The sequence below is a fragment of the Vulpes vulpes genome, chromosome 6, assembly GCF_048418805.1.
Source record: "Vulpes vulpes isolate BD-2025 chromosome 6, VulVul3, whole genome shotgun sequence".
NCBI lineage: Eukaryota > Metazoa > Chordata > Mammalia > Carnivora > Canidae > Vulpes > Vulpes vulpes.
Window position 1 is genome coordinate 119,210,503 of NC_132785.1, and position 15,529 is coordinate 119,226,031.

The 15,529-nt window shown below is 35.8% G+C and overlaps 1 long non-coding RNA gene across 1 annotated transcript in view; it reads left to right on the forward strand.

Annotated features, from left to right (window-relative positions):
- The window catches only part of LOC140599235 (uncharacterized), a 52,311-nt gene that overhangs the window by 9,359 nt on the left and 27,423 nt on the right, over positions 1–15,529 (forward strand). The window contains exon 2 of the long non-coding RNA XR_012001918.1: positions 10,402–10,433. This is a non-coding gene — a long non-coding RNA (uncharacterized lncRNA). The remainder of the gene's footprint in view (positions 1–10,401; positions 10,434–15,529) is intronic.

The window sequence follows — 15,529 nt, forward strand, 5'->3', positions numbered from 1 at the left end:
CCCCACATCAAGCTCCCTACTCAGTAAGAAACCTGCTTTTCCCTCTCCTTCTGCTGCTCCCTCTGCTTCTGCTATCTCTCTCTGTCAAATAAATAAATAAAATCTTAAAAAAGAAAAAAAAGAATTGCCTTTCAATTGCTGCCCTGGCATGCTGCGCTGTATATCATGTTGTCCAGAGTTAAGGAAAATAAACAAACAAACCTCATCTCTGGAATCTTCCAGAGCAATTCACAACAGCCATTGAGGAAATGCATTAGGTCACAACACACCTCCTGGGTTTACCACCCTTCTAACATTCAATTTAGTTGGCTCTTTCTAGTAGCAAGCATGTCACGTGGGCCTTTGCAAGCATAATTTGGTTTCCCCTATGAGCTTCTGTCCATTCTATCTAGATGAATCGGTCTATTTACTACTACTTCTGGGGAAAGCCAAGCAACATGAGCCCACGGAGGCTTCCCAACATGGTTAATGCTCTATGTGACACTGTAGGGCTCATCACACTTCTTGATTTCTGTTGGAAGAAAACGAAAGTATATTTTAAAGATTTATTTTCAGGCACTCCAATGACCCTCATTCTTCAATTCCAATGCCCTTGGTAGGGTGACAAATAGCCAAATCAGAGTAAGAGAAATTAAAACCCAAGGGAAATAAATAATCCCTGCTCTAAGATATCATCTGATATGCCAGGGCACTAAAATATAAAGGTACCAATAAGTAGCCATCCATGTTGTTTACTTCTCAAAGTACATTTTTCTTTGTTTATTATAGTCATTTCATAAATTACAAGGAAATGGACAAATTATGAGAAAAAAACGAAGATAAAGAATAAAAGATTATCCAATGCAACCCATTTTTGAAAATAATTTATCTATAGAGTTTATAAATAAAAGCATTATTAGTTCATGTTACTTTAGGAGAAAAAAATAATATTACCTAAAGTCAACAATCATATTAAATAAAAAGATACTCATTTGAAAGAGAACAGATAATATTCTCCTACTCAAAATTCCTCTTCTGTTATATACAGACACATGGCCTAACAGTTTATACTGTGTAATTCTGTAGGTCATAGTCTAGAATGCATCACTTAAAATGTAATGGTAACCAATTAGACCATGAATCAGACTCTTCTTATGCACCAACCACTTCAGATTTTGTCCCTCTTGTTCATGTTGTTCCAACTACTGCCATGGGCCCTATTCTATATGAGTTCCAACTCTTGTCAGGAAAGTACAACTTGACCTCACATCACCTCCTGTTCATGCTACATAAATAACCCCAACCCCTCTAACCTCCCTACTGATGCCAAAGAGTGGGTAGCAGCAAGTTAGACCCTATTGACACCCGCACCACCTCAACTTGAAAGTGGTACAGACTATGTCCAGTGGGATGAAACTTTGACCAGTGGAAGATAGGAACAAGAGGTTACGCCTTTGCTTCACCTGTTCCATTAAACTGAGAAGAGACTTTTTAGACAATGATCCTTAAGAATCAGCAACCATCCACATTCTCTAATTGCTCCTCTCTTCTTCCTTGCCTCACTCTCTATGTCCCTCACTATTGTTCCCTAAGATTATGCTCCTTAGTCAAGCAGTAGAAAAAAAACACTTGCCCTCAGGCTCTGCTTTCTGGAGAATCTAGACTAAAAGAGACATTTCCATGAATATCTTAGTATAGTTATCTCTGCTTATGTAGTGTTTGATGGTTCACCAAAGCACTTTCAGAATAATATCTCATCGAAACTTTTAATATGAGCTTTTGGAAACAAAGAAAATGAGAATAACTAATTCATTCTCTTGATAAAGTATGAACCAATTATGCAAAACAGATAACTTCAAACTTTTCAAAGCTATATCTTTATGTCTCTAATCCAGACAGTTTTCACTGGGCTTTAATCACTAAGACTTTATTTTTTAGGGATTTAATTGAGGTCTCATCCAACTTGTGATTAAACAAGAATTTCCGTCCATTCCTCATCCTGTTGTTTTCATATGTTCTCTTCTCTGCATTTGTGTCAAGGAGCTTGACATTACCTGTTTTTATACTCAGGTATCCTGGACATAATTCTTATCTTAAGGGTATATATGGTGGTTATGGCTATGGGCATAAAGACAGACTATCTGGGCTCATAATTCCAGCTCTGTGACTTAGGAACTTTGTGGACATCTGCAAGTTGCTTGATTTACCTGGACTTTTGCTCATATATAAAATTAGGATAAAAATAATACCTACATCATAAGATTATATAAAAGATTAAATGAATAAATTTAATTTGAGCAATGCCTGGCAAATATTAAGCATATAACCATAAATTTGTTTACTTCTTTTTCTTCTGCTACTGTAATTCTTTGGAGGGAAGGAAGAATCACAAAGTTAAAGTCAGAAAGACTTGAATTTAAGTCTTGGGTTTACAATGGAAGAGTTGCTTGACCTGAGTAAGTCACTTGGCTAACTCTGCAAGTCTACTTGTTGTCTTAGTCCCTTTGTGAACTTCCTTATGTCCATAATTCCTTCTCTTAAGCCCTCAGAATTAGGATATGTTCACACACTAAAAATTTGTCATATTTTAGAAATGTAATAAGGTACCTACAGTGTATTTTAATAACACCCCCTGCTGGAGATTGGTACAGCACTAGTAATCAAACACATTAACATTTTTACCGAAAAACTTAGAAAAATTTATAGGAGATGGAGTAAATCTAAAAACCTAAAAAACCAGTGGAATCAGATCAGGTTTTACCACTAAACAAGCCCGACATATGTTTACAGTCCCTTTGTTTTTCTGAATTGCATAAAATGGCAGTGCAAAACTGAATTTTCAATGGTCACCAAGACACAAGCACCTTTGAAGGACATGATTTTCATCCAAAGCCCTTTCTTTCCTTCCTGTATTTCCCATCATGCTCCAGAGGTAGGATTCTGGCCCTGTATTTGCACTACTGCTCCACCAAGAAATTCCCCCTTTTCTTAACTCATATTCTTCATCTTGTCCATATAAAAATATTTATGAAGTACCTATACCAGGTAGATGATAACCAAAAGAGGAACATCATTTCATAAGACCTAGTTTATTGTCTAGGAAGCAGAAACATATAAAAATGTTGAAAGAATCCAGATATTCTATAGAGATCCTCTGATACCAATAGGTAGGTGTTTTATATGTCTTCTCTACTCTCATATAATTAGACTAAGCCATTTGAGAAATGGGATGGTCTTACTTATAAATAGGCACTAAATAATTGTCACAAAACTGCAGACAGTTCCTTCTTTTAAAATGCTATAAATATTCAAGTAAGGTTCCTTTTAAAATGTCTCTAGGGTTCTACATTTTAACAAATAAAAAATATTACCTATTAAATTACTTGCTAAAACTTACTTTTCAATTGCCATGAAAATCTGTGTTTCTCTAAGCATGAATCTGAAGTTAGATTCTGTTGACAATGGAAAATCCTTTATATCTGAAAAGACAAATTGTTCATGGTCAAATTTCTCTCTAGAATATTTTTGCATTATCTCATTATATGACATATTTCATGAATGTTCTTAAGGACAAAATTAAAACTCCATTTGACCCCCTAAAAAAGATTAGTCAAATCCATTACTTGGCATCTGTTAGAGGTGATGACCACTCTCTGAGGCTATCATATTTAGTCTCCTCTCCATCTCTCCACCAAGTTTTCTATGGTGCTAAAACCTATTCTTTGGATTTGATTTTTCTTTTTTTGCATCAATAAACATTTACCTCTCTGTATGACTCTCACCTCAGAGGTGTTCAAATATTTGCTCCATCATTATCGCCCTTAGTCATTATTTATTGAGCACATCACCCTGTCCCTGCAGTGTCCCCTAGTTCCAGGCATGCCTCACAGCTGGGCAATGTATCTCTCAATGCAATCCTATTTGTTTCCTTCTTTCAATACTCATACATTGGACAACACAAATAATCTTTGAAATCCGAGGCTAGTGTCATTATTGAAATAGAAAAGATGGACATCTTTTCAATAATCTTTTTTTCCCATTTTTTTCTCCCATCTCATGTGAACCAGTTCAAAACCATTTAAGTTTGTTAAGTTGAGTAAATAAAAAGGGAATAGAGTCCTATCCGTGAAGCAGCTCAATTCCATTTTTTTTTTCAAATTGAAAAGTCAACCCTGCTATTGCAGCATTTCTTTCCAGCCTTTCCTTCTGAAACTCCATGGAAAAAAAAAAAAAAACAGAGTAGCATAGACACATATTGCACATTTATCTTGTTTTAGACCCTGAACGTCAAGGTGATGCCTGGAGCAAATATTTAGCCAGGCAAATGGTAATCTTATCAAAAGAAGGATTTATAAGAGAAATACTAGCACAAAGCTCCCTGCAATGGGTGAATGGCTTTGGGTAATCATCACTATTCTTTGCACTGATATTTGACAACATCCTTCTCGGCAACAGCTGCTTTATCACTGCCTTTAATGACCATAAACCAGAAAATCTTGCATAATTCAGCGAGAGTATTCTGAAGGCCCTCCGTCTGCCTGAGGATGTCTGCTTTGCTGAACAGTTTCTTTCTTGGGGATTTCTTGACTAACAGGTGCATCATTATACACACCAACAATTGGCAGAGTGAGGAGTGCAGTAATTCAGTGTGCAGTGCCTTCTGATAACTACATAAAGAAATGAACTTCCTTAAGGAAGAAAAAAATGGAGAACCATTTAACTTGTCCAAATGCATTTAAGCTGATGTTTTAGGGAAGACAATTTAGATTCTGAACAAGTATTTGTGGCTCAATCTCAATCTTCTTTCCACACAGCTCTGAGTTTTGCTCACAAACAGAACTACTTTGGGCAATGTTATTTTCCCTTTGTAGGCTTGCACTATTTCTGAGTTCATACAGACTAAGAGTGCTCAAAATACTGATCAAGTTAAAATAGGGTCTTGAGAAATTCCATTCAGCCAGAAAGGAAATAAAATAAAAGTTTCACCTATGGAAAAGTTACCACAGCTACAATGAGGACAAATTCCAACCTTGATTTAAAATCCAGTTAAGTGTCCAGTCCATGACCTTTGGAATGCATCTTCATATCTCTGAACTTTTATTACTGAAACTAAAAGCTGGAATTGCCAAATGCTTCCTTAGACATGGGCTTTGGAGAAATTGGGGAAGGTTGTATGGACATATATTAAGCTTTTAATACACACAGAATGCGAAAGAGTACAGAGTGCACAGATTGTTAGAGTATCCAGAAAATGTGAAGTGTTAGGTTGGAAAGCCTCATAACAATCAAGAGGTCTAGGGTTCTGACCCACAACAGACTACGTGACCTCAGACTCATCCCCTGGATTCAATAACAATGATAATGGTCAACTTAAGGAACTTAGGAAAGAATAATGTGCTATACAATTATGGAGTAAAGCCACTATTGATGAAGTTGATATTTTATTGAGGAGCAAAGTTGCCATGATGGCTAAGGATCTTTCACATAAAGTCCTTCTTTGAGTAGAAAGCCACCACCAGCATTAGACCTCATTATCCTTTGTGCTGACTCTTGTGATAGTCCCTCCTGGGTTCTCTCTCTCTCTGATCCTCTAATACTTTAAGTCTTTCTAAATTATAATCACTGGATATTATAGTCACATCACTCTTTTTCTTAAAACACTTCTGAAGATTCCCCATTGCCAGGTCCAGCTGCTTACCTTAGAACCCACACTAAGAGAAAGCATGAAAATTCCATCAATCAGGAGTAAATGACATGCTCACAGATCAGGAACTAATCACTGGGCACCAGACAACCCTAGCAAAGCCCTCAGCTGCTTTTCTATCTTGTGCTCATTTTTCCCCCTCAGACACCTGCAGCTTCCAGCTGCTTAAAGATCTGGTTGCTTCTTAACCTGTTAACTCATAACCCTCAAGCAGTTAGCCATTGTCTCCTTTATTTCTCTAGAAGGCAATGTGTCTCCATCTCAGCACTTGAATTTTAATTCTTTATCTCTGAGACTGCCCTCCATGCAAAGTCACAGGGCAAAATTTCCCCCCTCTGTCAGTGTGATTAGTTTGAAAAGGACTGGCACAAAATAATTAGTGTTTGTTGAATGAATGGACCTGCCATCCACCATTAGCTTCTGCTGCTTACAGTGCCCAGAAGTTACTATAGATACAGATGATACCTTAATTCCAGTCATGCTCTTTTCTCACTGGATGCTCAAAGTCAAAGTAAGACTCAAATAAGTCTTTTTAAAACTCCATATCAGGGGATCCCTGGGTGGCTCAGGGGTTTAGCGCCTGCCTTTGGCCCAGGGCGCTGTCCTGGAGTCCCGGAATTGAGTCCCACGTCGGGCTCCCGGCATGGAGCCTGCTTCTCGCTCTGCCTGTGTCTCTGCCTCTCTCTGTGTCTCTCATGAATAAATAAATAAAATCTTAAAAAAAACTCCATATCATAGATTTTCCATGATTATATATAAATTAATGAATAAAAATGGCTCTAAACAACTGACCTTCTTTCTTTCCCAATTTAATTTAATTTCTAAAAAAAATTTATTCTGCTCCTACTTTCAAAATATTTTATGTTTTCACATTTTAAAACCTTTCAAAGTTTATTAGTTCTGTTAACAACAACCAAGCATTTCCTTTGTCCTGCAGCTCATTCTCTTGCTTAGATGTTGTATTTGAGCATTAACCTTACAACCTGCTCTGGTCTACCCTATTTTTTTTTTTTTTTTCCTTTTCCAAATGGGGCAACAGGACCTGAGTAAACACTATATCTACTTTTTCTTTGTTGGACAATTTTACAGCATAAGATACCAGAGAAAAATATTGACCTTGCTTTTGGAACACCTGATTTCATTCCTCTTTACAGAACCAGCTACATAATTTTCAGGATCCAATCCAAAATAAAAATGAAAATTTTTTCATTCTTTGATCAAAACACAGGGGGAAAAAAGCTTTTCCTTTTTTTCAGTGGTCTCTCTGCTTTTCATTCTCTAATAGATCTATGGGATAGATCGATTTAATGCTGCACTACCTCAGATGTGAAGCCACTCCCCGAGTGAGTGCAGAATCTTACAGATATCTCAGCTCCACAGTTCACTACTGACACACACCCAATCCTGACCCTCCCCAGTACCAATGCCCAGAGCCCTGCTTGTGGGCCAAGACTCCAGTGACTATTGGGTTGGGGAGAAGGGAAACAGAAAGCTGAAATCCAATCCTAGAGAGGTGACGAGGAGGCAGGATGGGGAATCACATATGAACACAAGTTCCAAGCCCCCTGCATTGTACCATCGGACTAAATTTACAAAATAGAACTTCAAATAGAAAATTATTATGGGGTTCAAGATGGCAACTGCAGAGCAGAAGGTCCTGTGGGACTGTCCTAATTGCACACAAGATAGCCTTGCCTCTTCACTTTCAATACTGTCTACTCTCAGGGAGAAAATACTCCCTGTGCCTCCGTCTATAAGACTTCTCTCACAATTTTCTTGTAGGGTTAAATCGAATAATGTTTGTAACTTGCTGCATCAGTTGTGAATAATCATCCATAACAAATGCTTAATGTGCCAATAGTTTGGAGCACAGCCTGGCTTCTTGAGTTCCAGTCCCGAATTTGTTTCTTGCTTGTGAGAGAGACTTGAGAACATGATACTTGACATTTACTTTAGAATACACCAGTCTGTACATTGAGATAGCACGTGCATGTCACTTAAGTTAGTACAGTGCCCAGGTGCTACCCTAAAAAGTGCATTTGAGAAATGATCAGCCAATACGTGAATGCACAGTCCAGAAGGCAGCCAGCTATCCTTCAGAAAAGACACATTCCTGGTACCACTACAAACATCCCTATACCTGATGATTTGCTGATTTTTCTACTGATGGTCAAAATATATGACTTTTTAAAATTATTAAAAATAAAGGTATGTCAATCAACAATTCCTTGGTAGAATTAAATGCATATAAGATAGTTGAACTGTCTAAAGTAATTTAGGAATACTCCTTACTCTTGATTGTCAAGATACTGAAGTCTAGTGCAACTTGCACACTTAGAAATAGCACATTAGGCTGAATCCCTCAACTGTCTGGTGTCCAGCAACAAACTCTGGAATTGTGAGCTATATGCGTGGGCTCTTGGAATCTGCTTCAGGAAACCTTTCCTGCAAAGTCAGAATTGGATCATGCAGAAGGACAGAGAGTTGGGATATCTTTTAGCCAACAGAACAGATCCTATGAATTGACTTTTTTTTAGTGCATGTGAATAATTGTTGAATTAATACGTGACATGTGTATCAACATTTGATCTAAGACTTGTGCCTTCATTGGCCAGGGCTGCCCTAACAAAGTACTCACAGACTGAGTGGGTTACAGGAATGTATTTTCTCACAATTTTGGAGTCCAGAAATCTGAAATCACGTGTTGGTAGGTTTGGATTCTTCTGAAGCTTCTCTCTTTGGCTTATATGTAGATGCCTGTCTTTTATTGTGTTCTTACATCATTTTCCTTTTGTGCAAGTCTGTGTCCAAATTTCCCTTTTTTATAAGGACACTGGTTAGATTGGATTAGGGCCCCACCCTATTGACCCCATTTTAACTAAAGTACCTCTTTTAAGTTCCTATCTCAAAATACAGTCACATACTGACATACTAGGAGTTGGAACATCAACATAAAGTTTTGAGGAACATAACTCAGCCTGTAATGACTTATTTTCATTACAAAGTAGCAAGAGGCTCGAAAAATAGGTAATTTTCAGTACTCCAAATTTTTGGCCACTACTATGATATACCAAAAACAACCTAAGAAATATGCAAGTCTAAACTGGCATCAGTCATTTCACAGTCCTTAGAAAATCTACTTTCTGTCTCTATTCCTCAGTATCCTCTTGGGATAATAAAAGTATGTGCTTCATAGATTGCTTTAACGATTAAATATGTTAAGGAATAGAAGATATTTAAAACAAGTGCCTGGTGAATAGTGTTTACCATTATTAATATTATTATGAATTATCAAATCAATGATGAAATTAACAAAAATGAGGGAAAAAAATGAATGAGTCAATCAGTAAGACTAGTTTTACAGAAGAGTAAGTTAAAAGCCAGCAAGTTTCAATAACATTCTCATTGCCACCCAGCTTTTCAGAGATACAACCTGCATAAGAACTTAGACCTGACTCAAAATTCAATTTTCTTTCCCTTCACTGTTTCACATGAATCCTCTTAGGGGTCAACTTCACAAATGTCCATTGAGGTACGATTTCCACTTAGTCATACCAAAAGAATATCTCTCTGACATTTTTTGAGCTAAAATGAACTAAGAAGATTCTATTTCAATTGTTGACATCTGTGTATATCTGTATATGATTTTAATTTAGTTTGAACTATTATTTGATTTAATTAAGTATTTAACAAATATTAATTGGGCCAAGCATGCTATTGAAAGAATGTCACATAACTGTCCCTGAAAAGAACTTATCATGAGCTACTTTAAGCCAATTTGGTCACACACATCTATCAGGCCCCATTTGGTGGACTTTAGTAGCTGCCAATAATTACAGGTTAGTTACCTCTTTACATAACCTGTACCTATTACTTTTGTAAACTCCACGGAGTCCCAGATCTCTTGTGTCTATAGTTCCCAAAATTGCCCAAGAATCACAATACAAGATTAAGCTAAACCATTCTCAGAGTCAGGCAACTAAGAGTCTTCCACACCTTTGGTAGGACACAGGACTATTCAGGGGTTAAGGCCAAGGGACCATTTTTAAGGACAAAGGGCAAAAGGTCTACTAGATTTTATACCTTCCCTGTTAATGCAAAGCAGAAATTTCTCTAAGATATTTTGACAATCAAAATATTTTTAATACAGCTAATTTCAATTATGTGGCCTCTTTCAACATTCATTGTACTGATTATTAAAGTCTCTAGTGATCCAGTAAAGGAGTTCCAAAAAGCTCCATCAGAGTAGCTGCTTCTGAGTACATCCATTCTCATTAACAGGAGAGAGGGCCTTTCGTGGGATATGAATGCTGCATAAGGATAGCTGACTAACCTCAGGGTGTAGATTGAAACCAGTACACACACATTTTATAACACTTCCCACGTTAAAATGTTCTAAAGTAAATTACAGACATAATAACTACCATGCTATTAGCTGGCCTATCTGAAAGCACAGAGGTGGCCTTTCTAGAAAAAGCACAAAATGCAGCCATGCTGAATGATTCTCCTACAGAAGAGGTTCACTAACAAATTTGCTCCATGCAGAGCAGATGAAAACATATTTTAAGATACAAAATTTCTCCCAAAGATGATATATATACATTTACACACACAAACACATGTATATGTATATACATACATACGCAATATGTATCCACACACATGTGATTTTCTGTATAGAACTGAATATCATTAATTGCAACTAATTTTTTTTTCAGCTTCATTGGTTTGTAGAACGCTGGGCTTCAAGGTATGTACTCCCTTCACACAAAATATATTTAGAAATCTAGAAAAAGATAGTTACTCCCAAAGATCTAGGTGCAGTATTTATTAACTAATTATACAATTCTAGATCTATTATATGCTAGATATGAGGGATTGCCTAGTATATTATTTAAATGCTCATAGATACTTAGATACCCAACAAGGGATTAAAAAGTATTTGACTTTAAAAAAAAAAAAAAAACAACAGTCCATTTAACAAAGAAAACTTGCATAATCCTTTCAGTTATATAATAAGCACATCAAAACCTCCCACTCTTGTAGGAGGAATGCATTATGGGCATATTCTAAAAACAGGGGAGGCATTGTTAATGCATAGCTCTATGATACCTCTTTGAAATATCACAAGAACACTGTTATTATTGCAAATAAGGGATGGAGATGACTCAAGTTCTACCAGAATATGGCTCTTTTAGACTGGAACCATTTTAGACAGATGCACATATACCCAATAGGGTCCAGCACAATGCCTCCCACATAAGAATTACAGATTCTTGTTTAATAACTTGATGATAACATTACATTCTAATGTCCCACAAGGTTTCTGTAGAGGTATGAAAAACCCAAAGAGAAGGATATATGTGTGATTATATGAGCTGAAGTAAGGCACTGTAGGGAACCCATGATTATGGTTATGTTGTCATTTTCTTGTTCCCAACAAGGATGTGGATTTTCAAACACTACAATGGAAGAGTATTTAAAATTGTCCAGTCAACTATTTTATCATTTGCCTTATTTTATTTTATTTTATTTTATTTTATTTTATTTTATTTTATTGGCCATGAAAATCTTTTAAATAAAGCAGAAGCTCCATAATAGTAATTAAATATTTAAATCAGTATTCTGGTGGCTCCTGGAGGGCTGATCAAAGGGGAGAGATTGGAGGAAGATAGTTCACTAGAGAGATACGATGAGAACCATAACTCAAGTAGTGAGAATGAATAAAAGAATACAAATTCAAGAGATATTTAGAAGTTAGACTCAGCATGTGGGGATAAAGGAGAGAAAGTTGTTGAGTTTGAATTCTAGGCTTCCAGCATGGGTACCTGAGGTAATAGAGAAGTAAATTTCCACAAGAAGGAAATCCATTTGGAAGAAGAAATTTGAGGGGAAAGATCAGGTGTTGGATCCATCTATGTTGATTGTGAAAAATGTAATGACAGTAAATGAAGCAATCTCTGTCTTCACACATGCATCTTTTGTTCTGATTTGCAGACATTCATTGATTTCACCTCATAGTAAGTACCTTGTTATGAGAAACTGTCAATTGGAAAAATTAAGAACCAGAATAGGTGATTTCTCTCCAAAACTCTCTCCTGAGTAACATGCAGTCTGGTTTCCCAACATTTCCATAGCTGTATGATCCCAGAAAATTGGGGGACATGATTGATTGACATGACTGCCTCTTTTGTGAGATTGTGTGTATATGTATGTGTTCTAAATTTTTCTCACTTTTCTCATTCCCAGGAGTAAGTCTTAGATTTTTACACACTTCCTAGGATTATCTGAAATCTACTCCTTAGCTAATAACAAACTCTTTCCACTCACTAACAGCCGAAGAATCGACCATAAACACCTATCCTAAACCCTGTCCAAATGTGTACTATCATTTTGCGTAAGAGCTCCAAATTCTATAAAAACTAGAAAAATAAGTTGACCAATGTTTTTTTTTTTTTTTCTTTTGAAGTCATCAAAGCAGGAAATTCTATTCACACTATTTGGCCAGCAAGGCCACAGCCCCTAATCCCTTCTGCAAGCTATACTTTCAGTCTGAAGAGGCACTATGCAGGCATGAGAGAAGAAGATTGCTAAACCCATATGGTTGGTTGAATTACTGGGATGTCACTCCTTGACCCTGGTCAAAGCAGTGGTAATTTTTTGTAAAGCATTATTTTGTGTTCCTTTATTTATATGTTAGGTGACTAGAATTGTTGCTTTTGTCATTTTTTTTATCACTCGTGGTCAGAAAAATATTACTTACATTTGCCTGAAGAAAAAGAAGTAGGTCAGATATCCAGGCTGGGTCATAAGCCCATTGCAGTATGACAAGATTCAAGAAAAATGGGCTTGGGGAAGGGAATCTGTGCTTTTCTTAAAGATTTTTAAATGGCCAGAAAGAAAGGATGAAATGTAGAAGACAGTGAGAATTTCAGGAACAGTCTTGGCCTACAGCTATGTAGATTGTTCTTTTCAAGGTAAAAATAGTTGCAAAATTAAAGGAAAGGGCAAGATCACCCAGAGATATATTGTAAGGTCTGGAGAGAAGAAAACTCAAGATAAAACCTTAGGTGATACCAACATTTTAAAGTGTGGCATAAGGCCACCAGAAAAAGGAAACCAGGAAAAAGTGGCAAGAGGTAAAAGTGAACTGGAAAAGAATAGTATTATGAAAACCAAAAGAGAGAGAGTTTCAGGATCTAGAGAACAATAAACAAACCAAAGTTTGTATAAAAGTCATGTAAGATGAAAACTAAGAATTGTTTATTGAATTTGTCATTTAGAGAGTCACTACTTGACTTTGTGTGATTTAAGGAAGTGGTATAGCCACAATCATGACTGCAAAGCATTGTAGACAGATCAGGATTGGGTAACTGAGGACATCAAGTGTAGTCTGCCAGACAAACATTTGATTAAGAAGGGTCAGAAAAAGATAGGGTGATAGGGAAGGGTACAAAGTTAAGGAGCGGGTCATGTTTTATATGTACATATTTATGCACAATTGTTTTATTTTTAGGGTAGAGTAAAAAACCAAATGTATAAGTTGGGGAAAATCCGTAAGTGGACAGGAAAGCAGAATAGTCAGAAATGAGAGAAGGGTAATTGATTGTATTAGTTTGCTAGGGCTGCTGGATTAGCACCCAGCCTAAAACAAACAAAAACAAAACTTCATCTTAATTTAATCACCTGTTGGCTCTATCTCCAAATATAGTCACGTTTTGAGGTACTAAAGGTTAAGATCTCAACATATGAATTGAGGGGAGGGCACACAAATTAACCTATAATACTCATGGAGAGAGTGCTAGGATGGAGTTGTGGGGAAAGGGAGGCACTGTTCAGGTTTAGCTTCTTATATTGTCAACAATAGATGGCCGGTAACGATAATAGAAACAATCACTTGGACCTCCTACCATTCCAACAGAACATACTTCATCTAATACTGCAAACATATATATCTAAAAGGTTTTATTTTTTTCCATTCTGTAACATATTCTAAAGTCTTTTCACTCCTATGCTATGATTCTATAAAAATTATTCTTTACTTCAGTCAAAAAATATTGTTGGGCAACTATCTTAGTGCCAAGCACCATACTTTTTATGGAAATAGAATCTTGATTTATTTTTTGATATCAAAAGCATGTCATTTAACTAAACTTTCTGGCTTTAATTGATGCAACCTCTAATTTACTCTGTTGTTCTACTTTAATCATCTTGATACTTATATGTTAGTGTGAAAATACTGAAATAAATGAAAAATAAAGTATATGTTACAATAGAATGAATATAGAAATCAGTAACAGAAAGAAAAACAGAAAAATCTCTAAATACATGATAAATAACACATCTGTAACACATGAGAAAAAGAATAGAATTCAAGAGGAATTTTGAAATAGTTTGAAATAAAATAAAATGAAAACAAAACTTATGAAAATTTGTGCAGTACAGCAAAAGTACTTCAAGGGAAAATTATAACATTGAAATATTACAAAAGAAGAAATATCTAAAATCAATAATCTGAGTTTCCACTGTAGGAAACTAGAAAAAGAATAGTAAATTCTTTTTTTTTTTTTTTTAGAATAGTAAATTCTTTGAAAAAATTCTTCTCAGTGTAAGAAGAAGAAGAGAAGTAAGAATTAGAGCAGAAATCAGTGAAATTTAAACCAGGAAATCAATAGAGAAAACAAAACCAAAAGTATATTGCTAATATCCAAAATGAAATGGGGAACATCACTACAGATTCTGTATTCTACATTAAATAAAAAATTTTAAAATACTATAAACAAGTCTATACCCATAAATTTAAAAGCTAGATGAAATGAACCAATTCTTTGAAAGACACAAGCTGCTAAAACTCACACAAAAAGAAATAGTTGATATGAATAGGGCTATATCTTTCTTAAGAAATTGATTCAATAATAAATAATCTCCCCAAACAAAAAGCAGCAGGCGTAGGTAAATTCTCTAGTGAATTATACCAAACCTTTAAGGAATTACACCAATTTTTTCAATATGTATTGGAGGGTAGAAGCAAAGAGAACTCATTCTATGTGACCAGCATTGTCTTAACAACAAAACCAGACAAAGATATTATAAGAAAAGAAAACTACACACCAGAATGAATATAAATACAAAAGCCCTCATTAAAACATCAGCAAATGGACACTAACAATGTATAAAAAGAATTATGAATTACTGAACTCTACACCTGAAACTAATGATGTACTATATGTTGGTTAATTGAATTTAAATTATATATAAAAATTATAGGGGCACCTGGGTGGCTCCATAGGTTGAGGGTCTATCTTTGGTTCAGGTCATGATTTCAGGGTGCTGGGATCAAACCCTGCATCAAGCTCCCCATTCAGCGGGGAATCTGCTTTTCCCTCTGCTTCTCCCCACCCTCCCCTCTTGAAATAAATAAATAAATAATCTTTTAAAAACAAGAATTATACACCATGACCAAGTGTGATTTATCCCAGGTATATAAGGCTGGTTCAACATTAAAAAGTCAATTAATTCAATCCATTTTATCAGTAGGATAAAAAAAATCACACAACCGTATCAATAGATGCAGAAAAATGATTGGACACCCATTTATTATAAAAACTCTCAGTGAATTAATGGCTGGGATTTTTTTCAACCTGATAACAAATACCTTCCAAATAATCCTACAGCTAACATCATGCTTAATGGAGATAATCTTGAAGCTTTGTTATTGAGATCATGTATAGGCAAAGATGTCTGCTGTTACCTCTCCTTTTCAACTTCATCTTGGAAATTCTAGCTAATGAAATAAGACAGGGAAAGGAAATAAAAGATATAGATACTGGAAAGGAAGAAATAAAA